At 40.6% G+C, this 18,436-nt stretch overlaps 1 protein-coding gene across 1 annotated transcript in view; it reads left to right on the forward strand.

Annotated features, from left to right (window-relative positions):
• Window positions 1–971: 971 nt before the first annotated feature.
• bmpr1aa (bone morphogenetic protein receptor, type IAa) overlaps window positions 972–18,436 on the forward strand; it is a 109,353-nt gene continuing 91,888 nt past the window's right edge. Inside the window, exon 1 of the mRNA XM_007899319.2 lies at window positions 972–1,029. The gene's annotated coding sequence lies outside the window, so the exon portion shown is untranslated. The remainder of the gene's footprint in view (window positions 1,030–18,436) is intronic.

Raw genomic sequence — 18,436 nt, forward strand, 5'->3', positions numbered from 1 at the left:
TCCGCCGTCCCACACGGGCGACTGTGACGGAGGGGTGTTGGGGGGGTGGGGGGGGGGGGGGGAGACGGGAGCGCCGTTAAATTGCCCGATAAGAATTACTGCCCTTTTGCCCCCGTCTCTCCCGCACCACCCCATCTCTTCCTCCCCCCCCACTCCTCTCTTCTCCCAGACCACCCCCCACTCTCTCCCCCACCCCCCTCTCTCCCACCCCCCCACCATCTCTCTTCCCACCCCCCTCTCTCCCAACCCCACCCATCTCTCTTCCCACCCCCCCCCTCTTCCTCTCCCCCCCGCACCCTCACGCCCCCCCACCCCCCCCCCCCCCCCCTCACGCCCCCCCGCACCCTCACGCCCCCCCCCCCCCCCCCCCCCCCCTCACGCCCCCCCCGCACCCTCACGCCCCCCCCGCACCCTCCCCCCCGCACGCCCCCCCCCCACCCTCACGCCCCCCCGCACCCTCCCCCCCGCACGCCCCCCCCCGCACCCTCACGCCCCCCCCCCCCCCCCCCCCCCCCTCACGCCCCCCCCCCCCCCCCCCCCCCCCCCGCACCCTCCCCTCCCCCCCCGCACGCCCCCCTCCCCGCACCCTCACGCCCCACCCCCGCACCCCCTCCAACTGGTGACGTGCTCGTGCCCGCGGGCCCTGCAGTGATTGAGCGGCCTCGCGCGTGCGTGCGTGCGTGCGCGCGCGCGCCCGTCAGTCAGTCAGTCAGTCAGTGAAGTCGGAGCGAGTGGCGGAGATTTTTTTTTCCCTGTGAGTGCGGTTTGGGTTCGGTTCACATCACATTCGCGACGTCGTGTGGGGTGTGTGTGTGTGTTTTTTTTTCCTCACCTCCACACCCCCACCCACAACCCAACCCAACCCCCTCTCCTTCATATTATTATTATTATTATTGTTATTAATCCGCTGTTTTTTTTTCAAAAAAAACCCAAAACAAAACATCGAAGGAAGAAAGAAAGAAAAAGAAAGAACGAGAGAGAGAGAGAGAAAAAAAAAACACACGACACGAACCACTCGAGGTTTTGAAGGTAATTCAAATTCACCGTCAAATCAAACCCCACTGTCGGGGATCGTTACCGGATTTCCCGCGAGCGACGCCGCCATTCGGGGGGTTGGGGGCGAGTGTTGGGGGGAAGACGACGTTTGACGAGGTTTTTATTTGTATTTTCTTTCTCTCTCCCCCCCCCCTCCCCCCACCCCCCACCACTACCCCTCGCGCCTTATTATCTTCCTCAGGAGGGGAGGGCTGTGGGGGGGTGTGTGGAGGGGTATATTTTGTACCCCCCCCCCACCACCCAAAAAAAAATATGGGTGTCGTGTGCGCGGGGGTTGAGGTGAGGTTTACCAGAGAAGACGAAGGGGGAAGAAATGTGCATGAGAGGAGGAGGAGGAGGAGGAGGAAGGGAGAGGAGAGGAGGAAGGAGCGGTCGCGCGCCGCCTGGTTCCGGCCTTTGCTGTCCGCGGGGAATGCGGGACGGGGCAAGAAACCGTGAGGGCAAAGGCCGAGTCTCTCCCCCCCCCCCCCCCCCCCTCACCCTCACCCCCCCTCACACACACACACACACACACACACGGCGCATTCCTGCACTCTCGCTCGAGAGCCCCACCGACCGACCACAACCACAGCCGCGTGGATTGCGACCCCCCCCCCCCCCCCCCCCCCCACTCGGTCTTTGTTTCTGTCGGTGTCTTTTCGTGTTGTGTTGCCGTGAGCTGTTTGGGCTTTGTTGCTGTTGTTGTTGCTGCTGTTGTTGTTGCTGCTGCTGTTGTTGCTGTTGTTGTTGCTGCTGCTGTTGTTGCTGCTGCTGCTGCTGTTGTTGTTGTTGCTGCTGTTGCGGCTGCTGTTGTTGTTGTTGTTGCTGCTGCTGCTGCTGTTGTTGCTGCTGCTACTGCTGCTGCTGCTGCTGTTGTTGTTGTTGTTGCTGCTGTTGCTGCTGTTGTTGTTGTTGTTGTTGTTGCTGCTGCTGTTGCGGCTGCTGTTGTTGTTGTTGCTGCTGCTGCTGCTGCTGCTGTTGTTGCTGTTGTTGTTGTTGTTGCTGTTGCTGCTGTTGTTGTTGTTGTTGCTGCTGTTGCGGCTGCTGTTGTTGTTGCTGCTGTTGCGGCTGCTGTTGTTGTGGTTGTGGTGGTGAAAGAAAACAAAATCCCCTCCCCATCGCGTTTCGTAAGAGAGTTTCCTTTTAACTTTTTTCTCGGTGGGTGGGGGGCTGGTGTTGAATGTAACATTTGTCCGGAATATGGTTTAAACTTTAAAAAATTGCCTTTTTTCTTTCCTCGGCAGTAATTGTAAGTGGTGTGTGTGTGTGTGTTTTTTAGGCAGATTTTTTTTAACATTTGGCATTTACAAGCAATAAGTGTTTTATCTCCCCCCCCTCTCTCTCTTCCTCCCCCCCCCCCCGGAAGTTTATTTGCTGTTTTGGTCGAGCTGTTGGTTCCATATGATCTTTGAATTGGGTGAATGAAGTTCTCCAAACAGTATAGAAGTGAAAATAATTCCCTACTTATTATCAGTTTATGGGTGTGGGGGGACAGAAGGTGTTTTGAAACAACATGAGACTTGATAACATTAATAATAATATTCTCATTATATTGGAAGGAAGGTGGAAAAAAGTTCACCAAAGACTTTTTTTTCTGCAGTTGTGCAGTTTCAAGGTTTTCGCAGTATTGAGCAAATTATTCTTATTTATTCTGCATCCTCCACGCACAATTGAGGAGTTAACACATCGTGTGAGGCCTTTGTGAAGAGGTGAGGGGAGGGAGAAGAGATCCCAGAAACTAGAACAGTAGCACCACAGGCCGTATTACACATTGGTGCTATGTCCAAACAATAGTAAAGTATTTGGATTACTCCGTGTATTTACCTTGCAGTTGAGACTGATGGAAACTTTTCCAAAGGTTGCCCAAGAGCTAGCCGTGAAACAGTAGGAGACTCTTGATAGAACTGTAGAAACTACGTCAAAGTAGGAGGTTTCCTGTTCACCCTATTGTATTTGAGTATTAGAGTATTAACCAGTGTCGTTTCTTGACAGATAGGTGATAGCAAATACACTATACTAGCCATTTACCTTGATTGTTAGAACTACAGAACCTAAATCTTGAAGGCATAATTAACAGATCTGGTTTAAATAATTTATCAATATACTGTATCTACATATCTATGTCCAGAACATTAGTAACGTTATTCCAGTTAGAATAGATGTATCGTGGAGTCCTGTAGCTCAGTGGTTGGAGCACTCGCTTTGCAAGCGAGAGACCCGAGTTCAATTCCAGGCACAGGGCGAAACCTTGGGCAAGTTTCCTTACTCCACACGCCTAATAATAATCCCTCCAAAACCAAAAACAATAATAAATTGGTCATTTTCAATCTACGATTGTTTGTGGTACATTGCTGTGCGCAATTGGCTTCCGCCGCGTTCGCCCACAAATATACAGTCAATTCACTTTACAGTGTGTTCTGTGAAGCGCTTTGGGACATCCTCCCGACGTGAAAAGCGCTATATCAAATGCAAGGATTATTATTATTATATGGAAGTGTGGATAAAAAGGGGAGGGGGGATTACAATCTCCGACTCAAAACCTATCTTTAACAAGAAACTGAAATATGTTTGAAGAAGAGTGCCAAATCAGCTTGACATTTTAAATCCAATACTTGCAAAGTGGTTGAAAATGTTGATTTCTGTAGGAATAGGGTCTAAGTATTTATTTTTCAAATTACCTTAATAAATGGCTGTTATTAGCAATATTGTGCCATAAAATCTTAAGAAAGGCCGACATTGTCATTGCATGAATATAAATGGATGCAAGTTTCAGCCACATGTTAATAATACAGGATTGCTGTAAGTATTTGAGAACAAAATTTGCAGAGAAAGAATTTATGCTTTTATAGAACATAACTGAACAAATTATATTTATTTCATGTTGTAAGATGTGATAGATAGTTGTCACAAGAAACAATAGAATCCACTCTATTTGGTGTTAGTCAGTGGTCTAGTAATAATAGTTGGACATTTAATTCTGATTTGATTGGGATGCGTATAGTCACTGTTCAGCATTCTTTCAGTCCTTGAGAAACGGTGGTTTTATTGATTGTTTGAACAATTCCAAGTCTGGAAAATTGCTTGAAAAATCTACATTTTATATTTGCGTAGGTGAAGTTTGAGAGTTGCATTTCCCAACTCAAATAGCTGGATATTGCACCTATAATGTCATCTCATTGTTTAGGCATAAACTGGCAAGCATTATCTTTTTCCTGACAGAATGAACGGGACCTATAATTCTTTGTAGTTGTACGGGTATGTGTTATGTTGTCTGGTCGGATTCACAGCCTCTGTACCTCTGCAAGTCAAGCTGGTTGATTTGCCAGTCCTGAGTCCATTTGTTTATTACAGGACAACTTGCATATGTCTTATCTTTATAAATTGTATAATTAACTAAATTGTGCATCAGAGTCCCATTCAGTTTCCAATCATAACCACTTAGATTTCTTTGCATCAGTCGTATTAATCATCTCTTAACTCATAACTCCACTCCCCTACCCTCCATTACTCCCGCATTTACCAGCTGCATTGAATTGCGGGAAACATAGTCTTGATCTGCCGATGCACACAACGTCATTTCCTGCCATTCAATGTGATTCTAACCCCTTCTGGTACGTGCGCATATATCAAGATGTATTGAATCGCGAGAAACGTAGTGTTGTTCAATCACCACGGCAGTTACCGGCTGAATTGAATCGCGTATGAGCAGTGTAGATTATTGATTACATCGGATTATGTACGACTTGTACAAGTTTGCATGCAACACAGACTTCACGTAAGTCATATTAAATGTTATACTTTAATATACCGTGAAGGCAAGGGCACAGAACCTATTCAAGAAACAACTTGGTGATCTAATAAGATGTCATGGAAGATGTTGTACAATGAGGTGATTATCCTTGCATTTTCTATAATACCTTATCACGTTGAAATATCTGTGTTTCATGGAGTTTTCTGCAAAACATAAATGATTGTGTATTTGTGGGAGATCAAATGTGATGAAGAACCTTCTTCATCCAAATTTCTCTTGTTATTGTATTGACAAAGTACCAACAATAAAGTATAACTGACCAACTATTTAATATGAGTCATTTTGTAATGCTGCATTCTTTGTTTGTAGAGAGCATTGAATTTTGTCACCCGATTGTGGGAAATATGCTGAAGTTCTGATTTGTGATCATGCCTTTTAATCCTAAAGTGATAAGGGCAGGATGTAGGTTAGTGAAAATTGATATCAAACTTCGTAAAGTGTGTGTTTCGGTTGTTAACCATGTGTTTTCTCATCATCCGGGTGTTACTTATTCTAGTAGTTTTTGGAGGATACATCTTTAAAGAATGAAGAAGACCAGAAATGCTTGAACTGTCAGTTGAACTTGTAAATATTGTGTCAAATTATGCGTGACTGTTTTTACATCCACCAGGTTTTAAAAAGTTGCCCTTGTAGTCCATTAGTAAACTGTTTAGCTCAGTTTGAGACCTGATCATTACTTGACTGGTGTTTGCACTCTAGTTTCCCTTAGAAAACAGGCTTAGCCTGAAGTGTTTTGTGAGAAGAAGAGAAACTGCTTAAGCATTTCCGAATTGCCCATGAATGCTTCTGAATGGGTTGATCAGCAGGAAGATGTAGTCAGTTTGAGTTCGATGGTACAACCTATGTTGAACAACAATATCCTGCTTAAGTAATGAACTGTGCCAAAGACTTCCAAAATTAATGGGGGTTGCATTGCACATTGTAGAGTTGATGTGCCACATGTAAATTCCCATATCTGGGTTGGAATGTACACTCTCCCAGAGGGATGCTTTACCAAATTCCAGAGAGTATTAGGCACAAGTTGGCAAAAGTCAGTGTTTGGGACCTCAGAGTGTTGGGATATTCCTTGAGTTTGTCAGGTGTTCCTGTAGGGCTTTGGCGTGAACTGTTAAAGGGCTAAGTGGGAAGAATCTTTGACCCCAGTGAATGTACAGTAGTAGAAAGGAGTATTGTGAGTCATCCTGTGGCTGGGGGGAGTGAGACATGAATTGGAAAGACCAAAGAAAGAATGGGTGAAAAATATTGATCACACATTTTAAATATATAACATGGTGCACCTGATAGATTTTCTTCCAATTTGTTAGTTTTGTAATCAGCAAGAATATTTTGGGAAAAGTTACATTTAGTTTTTGAATCATACTAGAAATTTTGTCAAGAAAAAACTAGAGTGTGAAAAGCCCATATGTGGTGCTCGTGACTTCTGAGTGATTGCCATACTCAGTTACAGTTCTGTTTATTGTATGGGTATCTTTCTTCAATAATGTTTTGGAATGTGTTTTGATGCATTTAGTTAGATGTTTGTGTTTTTGTTTCTTTTCAATGGAGTTCCTTGTTTCATTTTTGGGAAGTGAAAATGATTTGCAGTTGTGAAGGGGAAAGCAACATTTGAGTGAGAAATACAGTGGATTACTGGCCTCTATCGTAATTCAAATATTTTTAAAAAAAATTAAAAATGTGTCCAATTGCCATATAAAATACAATAACAATGAACTTTCCTAGTATATGTTGCCAGTCTATAGACCCAGCTGAATCTGGTTTACTTGCATACATTATTTTAGCCAAGACATATCACAACTGGTTAGCTTTTTGAAGAGAAGAAAAGATCAATGTTGAGAGGTATTTTTTAAAAAAAACTAGAAATACAAATGAATACATTTTGTTCTGAATTTTCCTCTTCTTTCAATGATGGTGCTTTATATTGGAATATTTGCTGATATAATGAATGTAATGATGATTCGAATTTTGGGAGAATTTTCCTGGATTTCATGGGAAATACAGATATCAAGATTGTTGAGAGAATTTTTATAATTTACTTATGAAGTTATGGTGGACCAGAAAATGGTTTTATGTTAATAACATCTGTAATAGTCTGGGAATATCAATATTCTAACATGTCTATTTCTAGTGGTTTAAGAACAGTGCACTGCAGAGTAGATTTTACCGGACAACAACACGTTACGTGTATATGGTGCCTATCGTATCCAAAGGACGTCACAAGGCTCTGGACATTCGAGGGTTTGCACCTGAGCTAGGGGTTGGAATTAAAAGGGGTGTAGGGTAGGGGGGGATGCAAGTGGAAGATGTCCAAAGGCACAGTCAAAAAGAAATGAGATCTTGAGACAGGTCTTGAAAGAGGCAAGGGAGGGGGCAAAAGAATTAATTAATTCATTCAAACAATTGTGACTTTAATGAAACCTTGATGACTGGTGGACAGTTGTCATCTTTCCTAACCATAAAATGCACTAATTTATAAAATCAGATCCTGGGCGTGATGCAAAAATAGCTTCCAGTGAGCACTTATGGGTTGTCAGGTTGGCATTGATGTCACTTCCTGCACACAGCATGCAGGAAGCTCATATGAGCATTTCCAATGGTTGCTGGAAACACCGCTAAATGCCACAGTCACTTCTGCGCCTGCACTCTTTGCTCATGAAACTGAAAGTGTACCCACTTCTAGTTACAATGGTACAGCCATGCTATAACCATATGCACCCTATTTTGAAACTATTTTGGGGTTGGGCTATACTCAATCAGATTTGCAATAATAATGTCATAGACATTAATTCTGTGAAGTAGGTGTAATAATGGTAGAGTCCTGAAGCTCAGTGGTAAGAGCACTCGCTTTGCAAGTGAGAGACCTGAGTTCAATTCCAGGCACAGGGCGAAACCTTGTGCAAGTTTCCTTACTCCACACACCTAATAATAATACCTCCAACAAAACAAAACAATAATAAATTGGTCATTTTAAATCCATGACTGTTTGTGGGACATTGCTGTGTGCAATTGGCTGCTGCTTTCACCCACAAATATACAGTCAATTCACTTTACAGTATATTCTGTGAAGCGCTTTGGGACGTCTAGAAGACGTGAAAAGCGCTATATCAAATGCAAGGATTATTATTACAATGTGTCAGAAGCAAAGTTCTTCAACAGTTGGTTTTGACACTGAAGATTGTTGTTAGCAATTAGATAACTTGAATTTATCTTTTTGTAACTTCTTGAAGCATCTGATTAGAGACACTACTGGAGAGGATTTTAGTGACTGTGGGTATGGTTGAAAAGATGGGAAAGTTAAAGAAGGGAATTCCAAGGGTGGGGACAGGATCGCTGAAGGCTTGGCCACCAATGGTAATGGAATAGGGAGTGTGCGGTAGTCCTAAATTTGCTGAGCAGATAGACAGTGTGAGTTGAAGAGTGAGAATACATCCCAGAAGTAGACAGGTGCAAGGCCATGAAATAATTTTCAGGTGAGAGTGAGGATCTTGAAATCAAACCACAGGAGACAGTGGAGCTTGTTGAAATTGGGAATAATTGCAAAGTTTCCTGCAGTTAAGGATGTGGGTGGTGGAGTTTTGCATGAGCTGCATCTTGTGGATAGTGGTGTTGCATGTCAGGCTGGTGAAGAAGGCATTTGAAGAGTAGAGATTTGACTTGTCAAAGACATTAATGAGTTTCAGCACCATTAATTGTGTGGCAACTGGTTGGAGAGAGAGATCAGACTCAGCTGTGATGCCCTTGTACAGTTTGTTGACATCGCTAAGCCTGAACAATGGTCACTTTGGTGAGGGACCAGAGGGCAACCAGCTCCCGCGGAACTATACCTCTACAAGAAGACGGAGACTAGACCAGGAGCAAAGAAGTGTATGCTAGTGCGGAGGAAATTAGGAAAAAAATTGGACAGACTAATGTTTTAAAGAATAGCCGTATCATAATATGGTGCATTTGTCGACCTTAAAGACCTGGAAGGTCACTGGTTTGATGCTTTGCACTGAATTAACTGATTCTCCTAGAGCAGCATGGGGACACTGCCCCTGGATAAAGGAGGGATTGGAGAAATCAGACAGTTTCCTAATTGCTCTCTGTTGAATTATTATGGTATATATATATGTGTGTGTGTGGGTGGGAGGGTGGCCAAAGGCACAGTTGAAGAGGAGGGTCTTGAGGTGTGCCTTGAAGGAGGCAAAGGGAATGTGGGATGGAGTTCCAATGGTGGCGCAGGGTCGGGGGCAGGCTGCTGAGCGGTGGGAGCAGACAGGTTGATAAGGCGTTAGCAGGTTGGAGAGGTAGGAGAGGGCAAGGCCATGGAGGGCCTTGAAGGTGAGGGCGAAAATTTTGAACTCGATCCTCTGAGAGATGAAGAGCCAGTGGAGCCGGGTGAGGGTAGATGTGATGGGGTCGTAGAGCCTGTTGCAGGAGAGGACATGAACTGCTGAGTTCTGGATCTGCAGCTTGTGGAGGGAAGAGTTGGGAAGCCGACAAGCAGTGTGTCGCCATAGTTGAGTCTGGTTGTGATGAAGGCATGTAAGAGGGTTTCGGCGGCCTGAGGGGTGAGGCAGTGGTGGAGTCAGGCAATGTTGCAGAGGTGGGGGAAAACAGAGCGGGTCATGGCATGGATATGCTGGAGAAAGTACAGTTGAGAGTTGAACAAGATTCCTAGGCTCCTGACTGGCTTGGTTGAGGTGGAGTATGTATCCTTGGATGCGGATGCTGCCAGTGCCTGAGGTGAGGAGGCGCTGGCATGAGCCATTCAGGAGTGCCTCGGTCTTGCTGACGTTCAACTGTAGAAAGTTGGTTCTCATTCACGACTTGATGTCTGTTCACTTATTTTGGCAGATATGTGTGTGGCCATGGGCTATTATAGACTATATCGGATTTGGCACTTCTCATCAAATGCAAGGATTATTATCTGTATCTGGATAATATGTATCTGTATCCCAAGCACGAGTAATCGGTATAAGGGGAGGACAGGAGGAAGGATAAAGTCGGGAGAACATAAAACGAATAATATTTTTTGAAAAATGTTTGGGAGTGACATCAAGTCTATCTATTCTCTGTGGTTCAGAACTTTGAAGCTTCTTGGAAGTTTCCCCTTGCATTCATGTCCCAATCTGAATCCTACAGTTGGATAAGATTCTTGCAATTGTTCCAAAGGATAAACATTTGATATAATTAGCGTGTGTATATGAAATCCTAGGACTTCACAAAACAAATTAATGGAACTTTTATTTTGTGAAATGCCCCCAATATTATATTTCACGTTGTCAGTTCTTATCTGGCTGAACTAACTGCAAGTTTGTTTCCTTAAGAAGAAATACCATGTCTGCCATTTTGGCTTGGACTGCTTGGCAATAATTACAGGTTAACGTATCTGTGTCGTAGTCAGAATTGATAGAATAGTGAGGAATCAAGTCTTTAATAAGTAAATATTTTTGAATTACAATATTCCATGTTAAAATCTACATTTGTTTCATTGTTAGTTAATAATTTGCTTTTCTGCTTGATTTACTGAACCATATGTTATGTTTGAACACTGAAGTCGGTGGCTGGCACGTAGGAAATCTTTGTAAAAACAAACATCCTTGCAACCGTTCTTCTCAATATGGTTTTGTTCAGCACCTTAAAATAATAAACTCCACCCTAATTATAATGGGCTCATTGGGAGCCAAGCATGTTGTGTTCTAATGAGGTGCGTCCTGCAGTAAATGTCCCATTACATACCATAAAATGTAACCTGAAGGAGTCGAGAGCTAAGGTCCAGACTGAGCATTTACAATGGCCAGGATTCTGAAATTCGGGTGTACCTGCAGAGTTTGAATTGTATGTGCTTTTGTTTTTTCGACAGATTTTTCCTTCTTTCTCCAACTTTTTTCTTTCCTCTGTGCATTTTTGTTTCATCCAATGCTGTACACAGAGTGCTTGGTTATCGCTCTATTTGTAACCAATTGACATTATCTCTGGATTGACTTTGTTTCCAGGAGATCAACTTGGCATTCAATGATGTTTGCAAATTTGAAAACTGAAATTCTTTACTTCCTCCCTCTTGGGATGCTTCTGAAAGATAACTGAAAATAAAAATAATGTATGTGGAATCGTAAGAGTACTTATTTTCTACCACTCTGTGGCAAGTTACAATTCAGGCAGGCCTTTAAACTAAAGCATGTATTTTAAGATGGCAGTCCTGCCTCGCCTTCCACATATTTTGTTTACCGCTTGGTAATTTTTGATTGTGGCTTGATCATCAGTACATATTATTTATCTAATTTAAACTAACTGGAGTTGTAGAATCTCTCTTGAAGAGGGTAAATTGTCTGTCCTCTTTGGAAAAATCACAGAATATTTGTTTTGTAATCTGGAGAGCATGTATGTGTATATATGCTTGTATTATTTGTCACAGAGGAACATTGTTTTGGTTGTGAAAAGTGCTGTATGACTGAATATGTTTTGTGATTAAAATAAGTGTGTGCTTATTACATGCTTAATGCACACTTTATCCTTGGCATTCCTAGATGCCTAGGTTAATACCACCAGGGACTGGACACAGGAGGGGGAGGAGCAGGAGAATTATAAGATTGACATCCCTTAAGGAAATCGGGATGTTACCCATACCCATGGATTACTCCCATTCCTGTAAAAAAAAGTCTTACCTTAAATTTAACTGTTCATTTTTTCCTCCCTAATAGCAAATTTATTTTCATTTACTAATATTGTTACAAGTGTGTCCTCAGATTAGTGATAAATCACTGCTATTGTATGGTATATACCATACAATAGCAGTGATTTTTGACAATAGTGATTTATTTTTCTGGAATGTTGCAACACAATCCAGAAAAAAAATTGGTCAATCAATCCACGACTGCTTGTGAGACATTGCTGTGTGCAATTGGCTGCCGCGTCTCACCCACAAAATATACAGTCAATTCACTTTACAGTGTATTTTGCAAAACGCTTTGAGATGTCTCGAAGACTTGTATCAAATGCAATGATTTTCATTATTATTAACACTGTTGAGTCAGAACTTTTTGGTTGCAGGGAACTAGGTACCAAATATTAGAGAGTTTCCCTCTGCTACTGACTAAGTGCCATCAAATATAATTTTCAAGGATCCTTCGGTGCCCATTGTCAAAACAAATCTGGTGGTCTTTAACTTTTGCTTTACCTTGTATTCACAATTGAGAATTCAGTTAATCAAAATCAAGGGTGTACTTGAGAGGAATTTAGATTCTTATTCCCAGTCAAAATGCTTGTTCTCCTGCCTGGCATTGTGCATAAGTCTGAAAGAAACACTTTCCACGTCAGTATCACCCCAGGACTCTGCAAATTAGTTCAGTGGAAACTAACGCAGGCACTCCACCGCCCCCCCTCCCAATCTCGGGCTCCACTCTGTCTTCAGTGCTTTGAGATGATGGGGTAGTTTCCATTATTTCTCTCACAGACTTCATGGTTTGAGTAGGTGGTTCCATGAATTGATTTATTTCTGGTCTTTCCTTGTTAAAACAATCTCTGTGATAGTATAATAGTTTCAGGATTAGGTTCAGATTATCTTGATTTTATAGTGTTTCCTAACCACAATCTGTGAACGTCTTCTACAATGACCTTGAATGTGGAACACACCCAAATGAAATTTGAAGAAGGAATTCAAGAGAATATAGAGTACATTATTCGCTGTAATACTACCATTATGTAAATCTAAAGCTTTTCTTATCTTATACAAAGATTAATTGCAAGTTACGCATGATAAACCTGTTTTGTTTACAAAGTCAGTATTTATAATTCTTATCTTTCTTAAAGTGTTAACCCCACAATGTAGAACTGTGGAATATTGAACTGTTAAGTAGAAAAATGCTGTTTTTTATATTTCAAGCTTGTTGAAATGGAGCCTCATTAGCCAGTCCATTAAATGTGATTAAATCTATTACAGAAACGAGCCAAATAAATAATGTGAGAAATTGTCATCTGAGCCTTTACTAATTTATAATAATAATAATCCTTGCATTTGATATAACGCTTTATCACATTTTAGAGACGTCTCGAATCGCTTCACAGAATATAATGTAAAGTGAATTGACTGTATATTTTGTGGGCAAAACGTGGCACCCATTTGCACACAGCGGTGTCCCACAAATGGTCATGGAGTGAGTGACCATTTGTGGGACACTTTGCTTCCTGGCTTGTCAATGAAGTATTTGAATCAACTCTTAGGAAAAACATGAAACTTTTGGGGGTGTACCTTTCTCTCCCTCACTCAACCTCTTGAAATTGATTGAACAGCACTTGGTGTTTTACTAAAATGGTTCTACTATGAGGAACAAACTTACTCATCTGACAAGATGGGTCGTCTAGAAGATGTGAAAAGAGCTATATCAAATACAAGGATTATTATTATAAGGTAGTTTCAAGATGTGAATTCAGTTTTTTTATACACCCCGAAACAGTCACAAAATAACACATCTGGGGTAATTTAGGGATTTCATATGATCTTAAATTGATCTGAAACTGGGTATAGTTTCTCTACAATTGAATTTTCTTATAATCAGCAATTGAAGTTGAATTCTACAATTTATGGCATTTCAGGCTGTTTTTTCAACAGTGAAGTTTTTTTCCTCCATTTTCAGAGGTTAACCAATAGTCACACCAGCATACAACAAAAATGACAATACGGTGACGTCTGGTAACATCATTGGTGACCAGTTTCTCAAGATCAGTATCAAATTTCAAAGACAAGAGTGCCTTAACTTCCGCATTTATATTATGGTGACTTAAGTACAGAACAATTCTGCTGGAAGCACAAATAGCTTACACAGAATTAACCCTTTCCTACCTTATGCTGATTCGAGCTATGGAGAGGGTGCAGGTTCACAAGCTTGATACCGGAAATAAAAGGTATGTGGAGAGGGGTACTTGTTAGAGCAGATGGATTGGGGCTTTTAAGAAAGAATTGGACATCCAGAGGAAGGGTATTACAATATAATTTACAATACAATTTATATTTATGTAGCTCCTTCACGTTGGGAAGATGTCTGAACATTAAGAGTATCAGGAAAGCAGTGAAATGGGATTTGGATGGATGGCTTCTTGGAGAAGCAAGCACTGATGTGGATTGCCCCCTACTATAAAACATGTTTTAATGGTTATCAGTATGTCTTCAGTGCTTTCTAGAATACTGTACATATGTTCATTGTAGCCTTATATCAGAGCCAACCAACAAGAGTAAAAATGATTTGATACTACTGAGTTGCAATGTTTCTCAGGAAAACTCAACTTCCATTTGAAGTGTTGTTATAACTGCACCCTCCAGGGAGATGTTCTCTGTGGTAATTTCCTAATTCTGAGATAAATACGTTAATTAGAAGCTTTGTTTTGAAACAGTAAGTTTTAAATAGTTCACCGTGAGGTTGGACAAACTTTTAAATAAAATATTTCTTCTCCTCAAACCTTTATAAATTCAATAACGTGTGCCTAATAGACTTGACCCAAGGACAATTGAGAGTAAATTTGTACTCCATATATTTTTCCTGTCCCAGGCAGACAAGACAGGTGATTATTTTGATCCTAGCCTAACATTTAATAACTCCATCTGGAAGCATCTTACTTTTAATATACAGTTTATCCGAACCAAGATAAAACAAAGATCTTGGAGTTAAGCCATATATAGTGTTGCAGATTTCTGCAGTGTGTCAAGGGTAACTTGATGAGAGGTCTATTGCTGCCAAATTATTCAGAATTGACTGCATTTTGCTAATAATAGGTCTATATTCAATACGTAAATAGAAAACCTCAAGTCTACCCGTTTGTTTATGTAATTTTATGTCCAATTAAAAATTTCCAGTGGAAGATTAGTACTCGCCATTAAAGCTGCACAATTGCAGTAGTACGATAACGTATCCCCAAAATATGTAACCATTCTCAAACGTGATGGAATACGTTTATCCCTTTTGAAACTGTATCTGCCCTTGAAGTACCCTGAAGATCCATGAGAATTGGCGAGAGGATACTATGGAAACAAATACCTCTTTTTATTAGGTGGTTGGTGGTATTCAGATTGTTAGAAAGTAGGCTTGACTTTTAAAGTTCCAGGAAGCATTTTGTTATTTTGTCTGCCTCTTTCAATGATGTAGAAAATAATTTATTGGAAGGTGTCTGAAGTCTCCAGATACCTCTCTGGGTACAAACACCAGTGTAACTTTTAATTGTAGGATCAGAAGACTACAGGTTCAATTTTTCATCTTTACAGAGTTTGCTGATCTCAGGTGGGGCAACAGGTGGGGTAATATGATCAATCTGTTCATTTGATTGGGCAGGAAAGGGGAGAATAACCAAGCTTCCATCCCTTTTGTTATTCAATAGAGCATTGCCAATTGTTGCATGTGTGGAGGTAGATCTTGAGTTGATGTCTAGGAGGAATCTGTATGGTTATTAATACAATTATTTAAATACAAGAGTTTGGATCTTGGCTATTTGTGGGCCATTGCTATGCGTCAGTCGGCTGCTGAGTTTGCCAACAAATACAGTACAATCCTGTGAAGCGCTTTAAGATGTCTCAACAATGTGATAAGGGACTATGTCAAAATGCAAGGATTATTATTACTACCTATTTACCTCTGCATTTCCCAAACTTTTGAGGTTATTTCCTATTTGTTTATTTTAATATTCACCTTACAACTTCACGTGCTTAAAAACTCACAAATTATGCCTTTACCATAATTGCTGGAAATTGCAGTGCAACGGGATTAGCAAAATCATTAATGCCAGTGGTTGTACCGGCGTTTCAGTGTGGATTGGGCAAATATGTACTACTGTGTGTTTGGGGTTTACTGAAAAATCGCCAGTGAAAAGAATATTTGGACCTCAAAGAAAAATGCTATTCTTGATGTTTTTTGGTACAAAACACATCGAAATTTCATGCCAGTTATGTTACTCTGATTGTTTTACTGGACAACGTGATGAGTGGTGTGATCGATTGCTACATGTTTGTACATCTTGTGGATTATGATACAAATGTTAAAAGGTATGAGCAACGACTGGTTGGATTCACTTATAATTTTTTCTGCGTCTGTGATGCTGAGACACCAGAATTTACATTTTTTCTACCAGATAATCAATAAAATCCAGGCTTTTATTCTTAATACTCATACCTTTTGAAGACCATTAGAGTGCATTAATAAAATAATAGTAAATAAAATAATCCAACGTTCTTTTATTTACTTGGCAAAGATCAGTGACAAATGACAATACACCTAAGTTGAAAACTGACTTGTTCCTAATGTAACTTCAAAAATGTAGCTACATTCAAAAAAAATCTATAAATGAAGAAAATCCAATAAAACTTCAAAAATATGATCTGCAGGGATCAGATCTTTGTTAATGCATAATGAGACAGAAATTCTGGACCCCTCTTCATTTAAGTTACTGTTTTAAAACCTTTGGAAGTGGCTGGAAGTGGATTATGATACAAATGTTAAAAGGTATGAGCAACGACTGGTTGGATTCACTTATAATTTTTTCTGCGTCTGTGATGCTGAGACACCAGAATTTACATTTTTTCTACCAGATAATCAATAAAATCCAGGCTTTTATTCTTAATACTCATACCTTTTGAAGACCATTAGAGTGGATTAATAAAATAATAGTAAATAAAATAATCCAACGTTCTTTTATTTACTTGCCAAAGATCAGTGACAAATGACAATACACCTAAGTTGAAAACTGACTTGTTCCTAATGTAACTTCAAAAATGTAGCTACATTCAAAAAAAATCTATAAATGAAGAAAATCCAATAAAACTCTTTGTGAAACTGATCTTGTAAGTGCAGTATGGAGTCCCTAAGCCTGTACTAAACTCAATATTGCATATTAAAGATACCAATTCGAAGTAATGTTCAGCAATGGCTTTGTTTTCTGGTTTCTCTACTTCAAGCCCATTGATACAGAATATCTTCAGAGAACCCTAAAGTGCATTGTTCATATTTTTGTTTTGCTTTCTAATAGTGAAAATTTGGGGAGTTATTAATTTTAGATATGCAGGAGGGTGCAGAGGAGAATGATACTGGGAATGGATCTTAACAAAGACTAGAGGAACTGGGACTGTTTTGGAACAAAGAAGGTTGAGCGGTAACCTGATCGAGGTCTTTAAAATTATGAGGGGTTTTGATAGTCGATAGGAAGAAATTATTTCCACTGTTCAGTGAATCAGTAACTGGAGGGCATCAATTTAAGATACAGTAGTTAGCAAATGCACAAATGGGGAGTTTAGTCAAAATTTCTCAGTCTTTAGGATATGGAATGCCCTGCAATAATTGAGGTAAAATCAATATTGGTCTTCAAGAGGGAACTAGACAGGTACAACAATAACAACTTGCTTCCCAAAATCCTCGACAGTGGCAGAGCACGATGCTGATCTGCGGAGAGGTGACAGTAGGCATGGTTGAATAGGAAGGTCTTCAGGCGCAACCTGAAGATGGGGAAGGAAGGGGCAAGGCGGAGGGATAGAGGAAGAGTGTTCCAGAATTTCAGGGTGTAGGGGCTTAAAACGGATCAGCTACAGGAGTGTGGGAGACAGGACTGAAATGATTATTCTTGAAAGATTTCACTCTTGCAAATATATATTTAAAAGTATTTTGCTCAATAACGATGACAGCAAAACTTAGTCAATCAGATTTAGAATTGAGAAATGTAAATTAGGGTTGTTTAGATATTCTGGTTTTCTACAAAAATATAGTAAAAGACAAATCTGTTGTAATTGGTCTGTGTATAACATGTAAAAAGCACAGTAGAACACATGTCAGCTTTGCTTTTTTGTGGTAAGTGAATGCAAGTTTGGCGTCAAACATTTCATTCACAGAATGGGAATTGATTATTTTGAATATTGGTAGGTTTTTTTTGTGGACGGGGTGCGAAGATCCCAGGGTGTTGTTTTCAAGTCTAGAATTACTTTTTGCAAACTGTTGGGGGCGGGTGGGGGGAGGGAAAACATAGTCTGAGAGCTCAGGTTACAATCTGCATTCCATAGTCTACTGCTTCACTGTGCTTGGAGACTGGCTGGCTGCTCCATAAACGTGCAGTTAATTTGACACTGCCCTAGCCCAACCCCCAGTCTGACAGCGGCAAGTATTCTGCACAGCGCAAGCAATAAAGGGCGGTTCTCAAGGGCCTTCACGTTTTTTGATTTTATTTTTTCTTTGTGGCTTGCTCTACAGTGAGGTTTGATTTTTGGTAGTCTAATTTGTTTTGAAAAAAACACTTTCTAAACTCTACACATTGAATTTTTCTTTTGAATCTGAATTTTCTTTGATTTGTATCTATTTAATTACTCTCCAGGATAGTGTTTATTGGGATGTTCTTGGGGTTACAAGAGAGCTGGGTTGGAAAGGAGAGCGGCTGTTACTTGGTTGTGTGGTATCTATTTTCCTTATTTTCTGCTTGCACATCTACTAGCATCACTGGTGGTGTATATCATAATCACAAATCGATTAAATAAAATTAATTGAATTTTAATTAATCTTTAGAAATCTTACTTTCAAACAACTGCTTTTAGCTTTATAAAATGTCATAATCATCAAATTAATTGAATTAATATCTACATGTGTGTAAATC

Source organism: Callorhinchus milii, unplaced genomic scaffold (assembly GCF_018977255.1).
Source record: "Callorhinchus milii isolate IMCB2004 unplaced genomic scaffold, IMCB_Cmil_1.0 Scaffold7, whole genome shotgun sequence".
NCBI lineage: Eukaryota > Metazoa > Chordata > Chondrichthyes > Chimaeriformes > Callorhinchidae > Callorhinchus > Callorhinchus milii.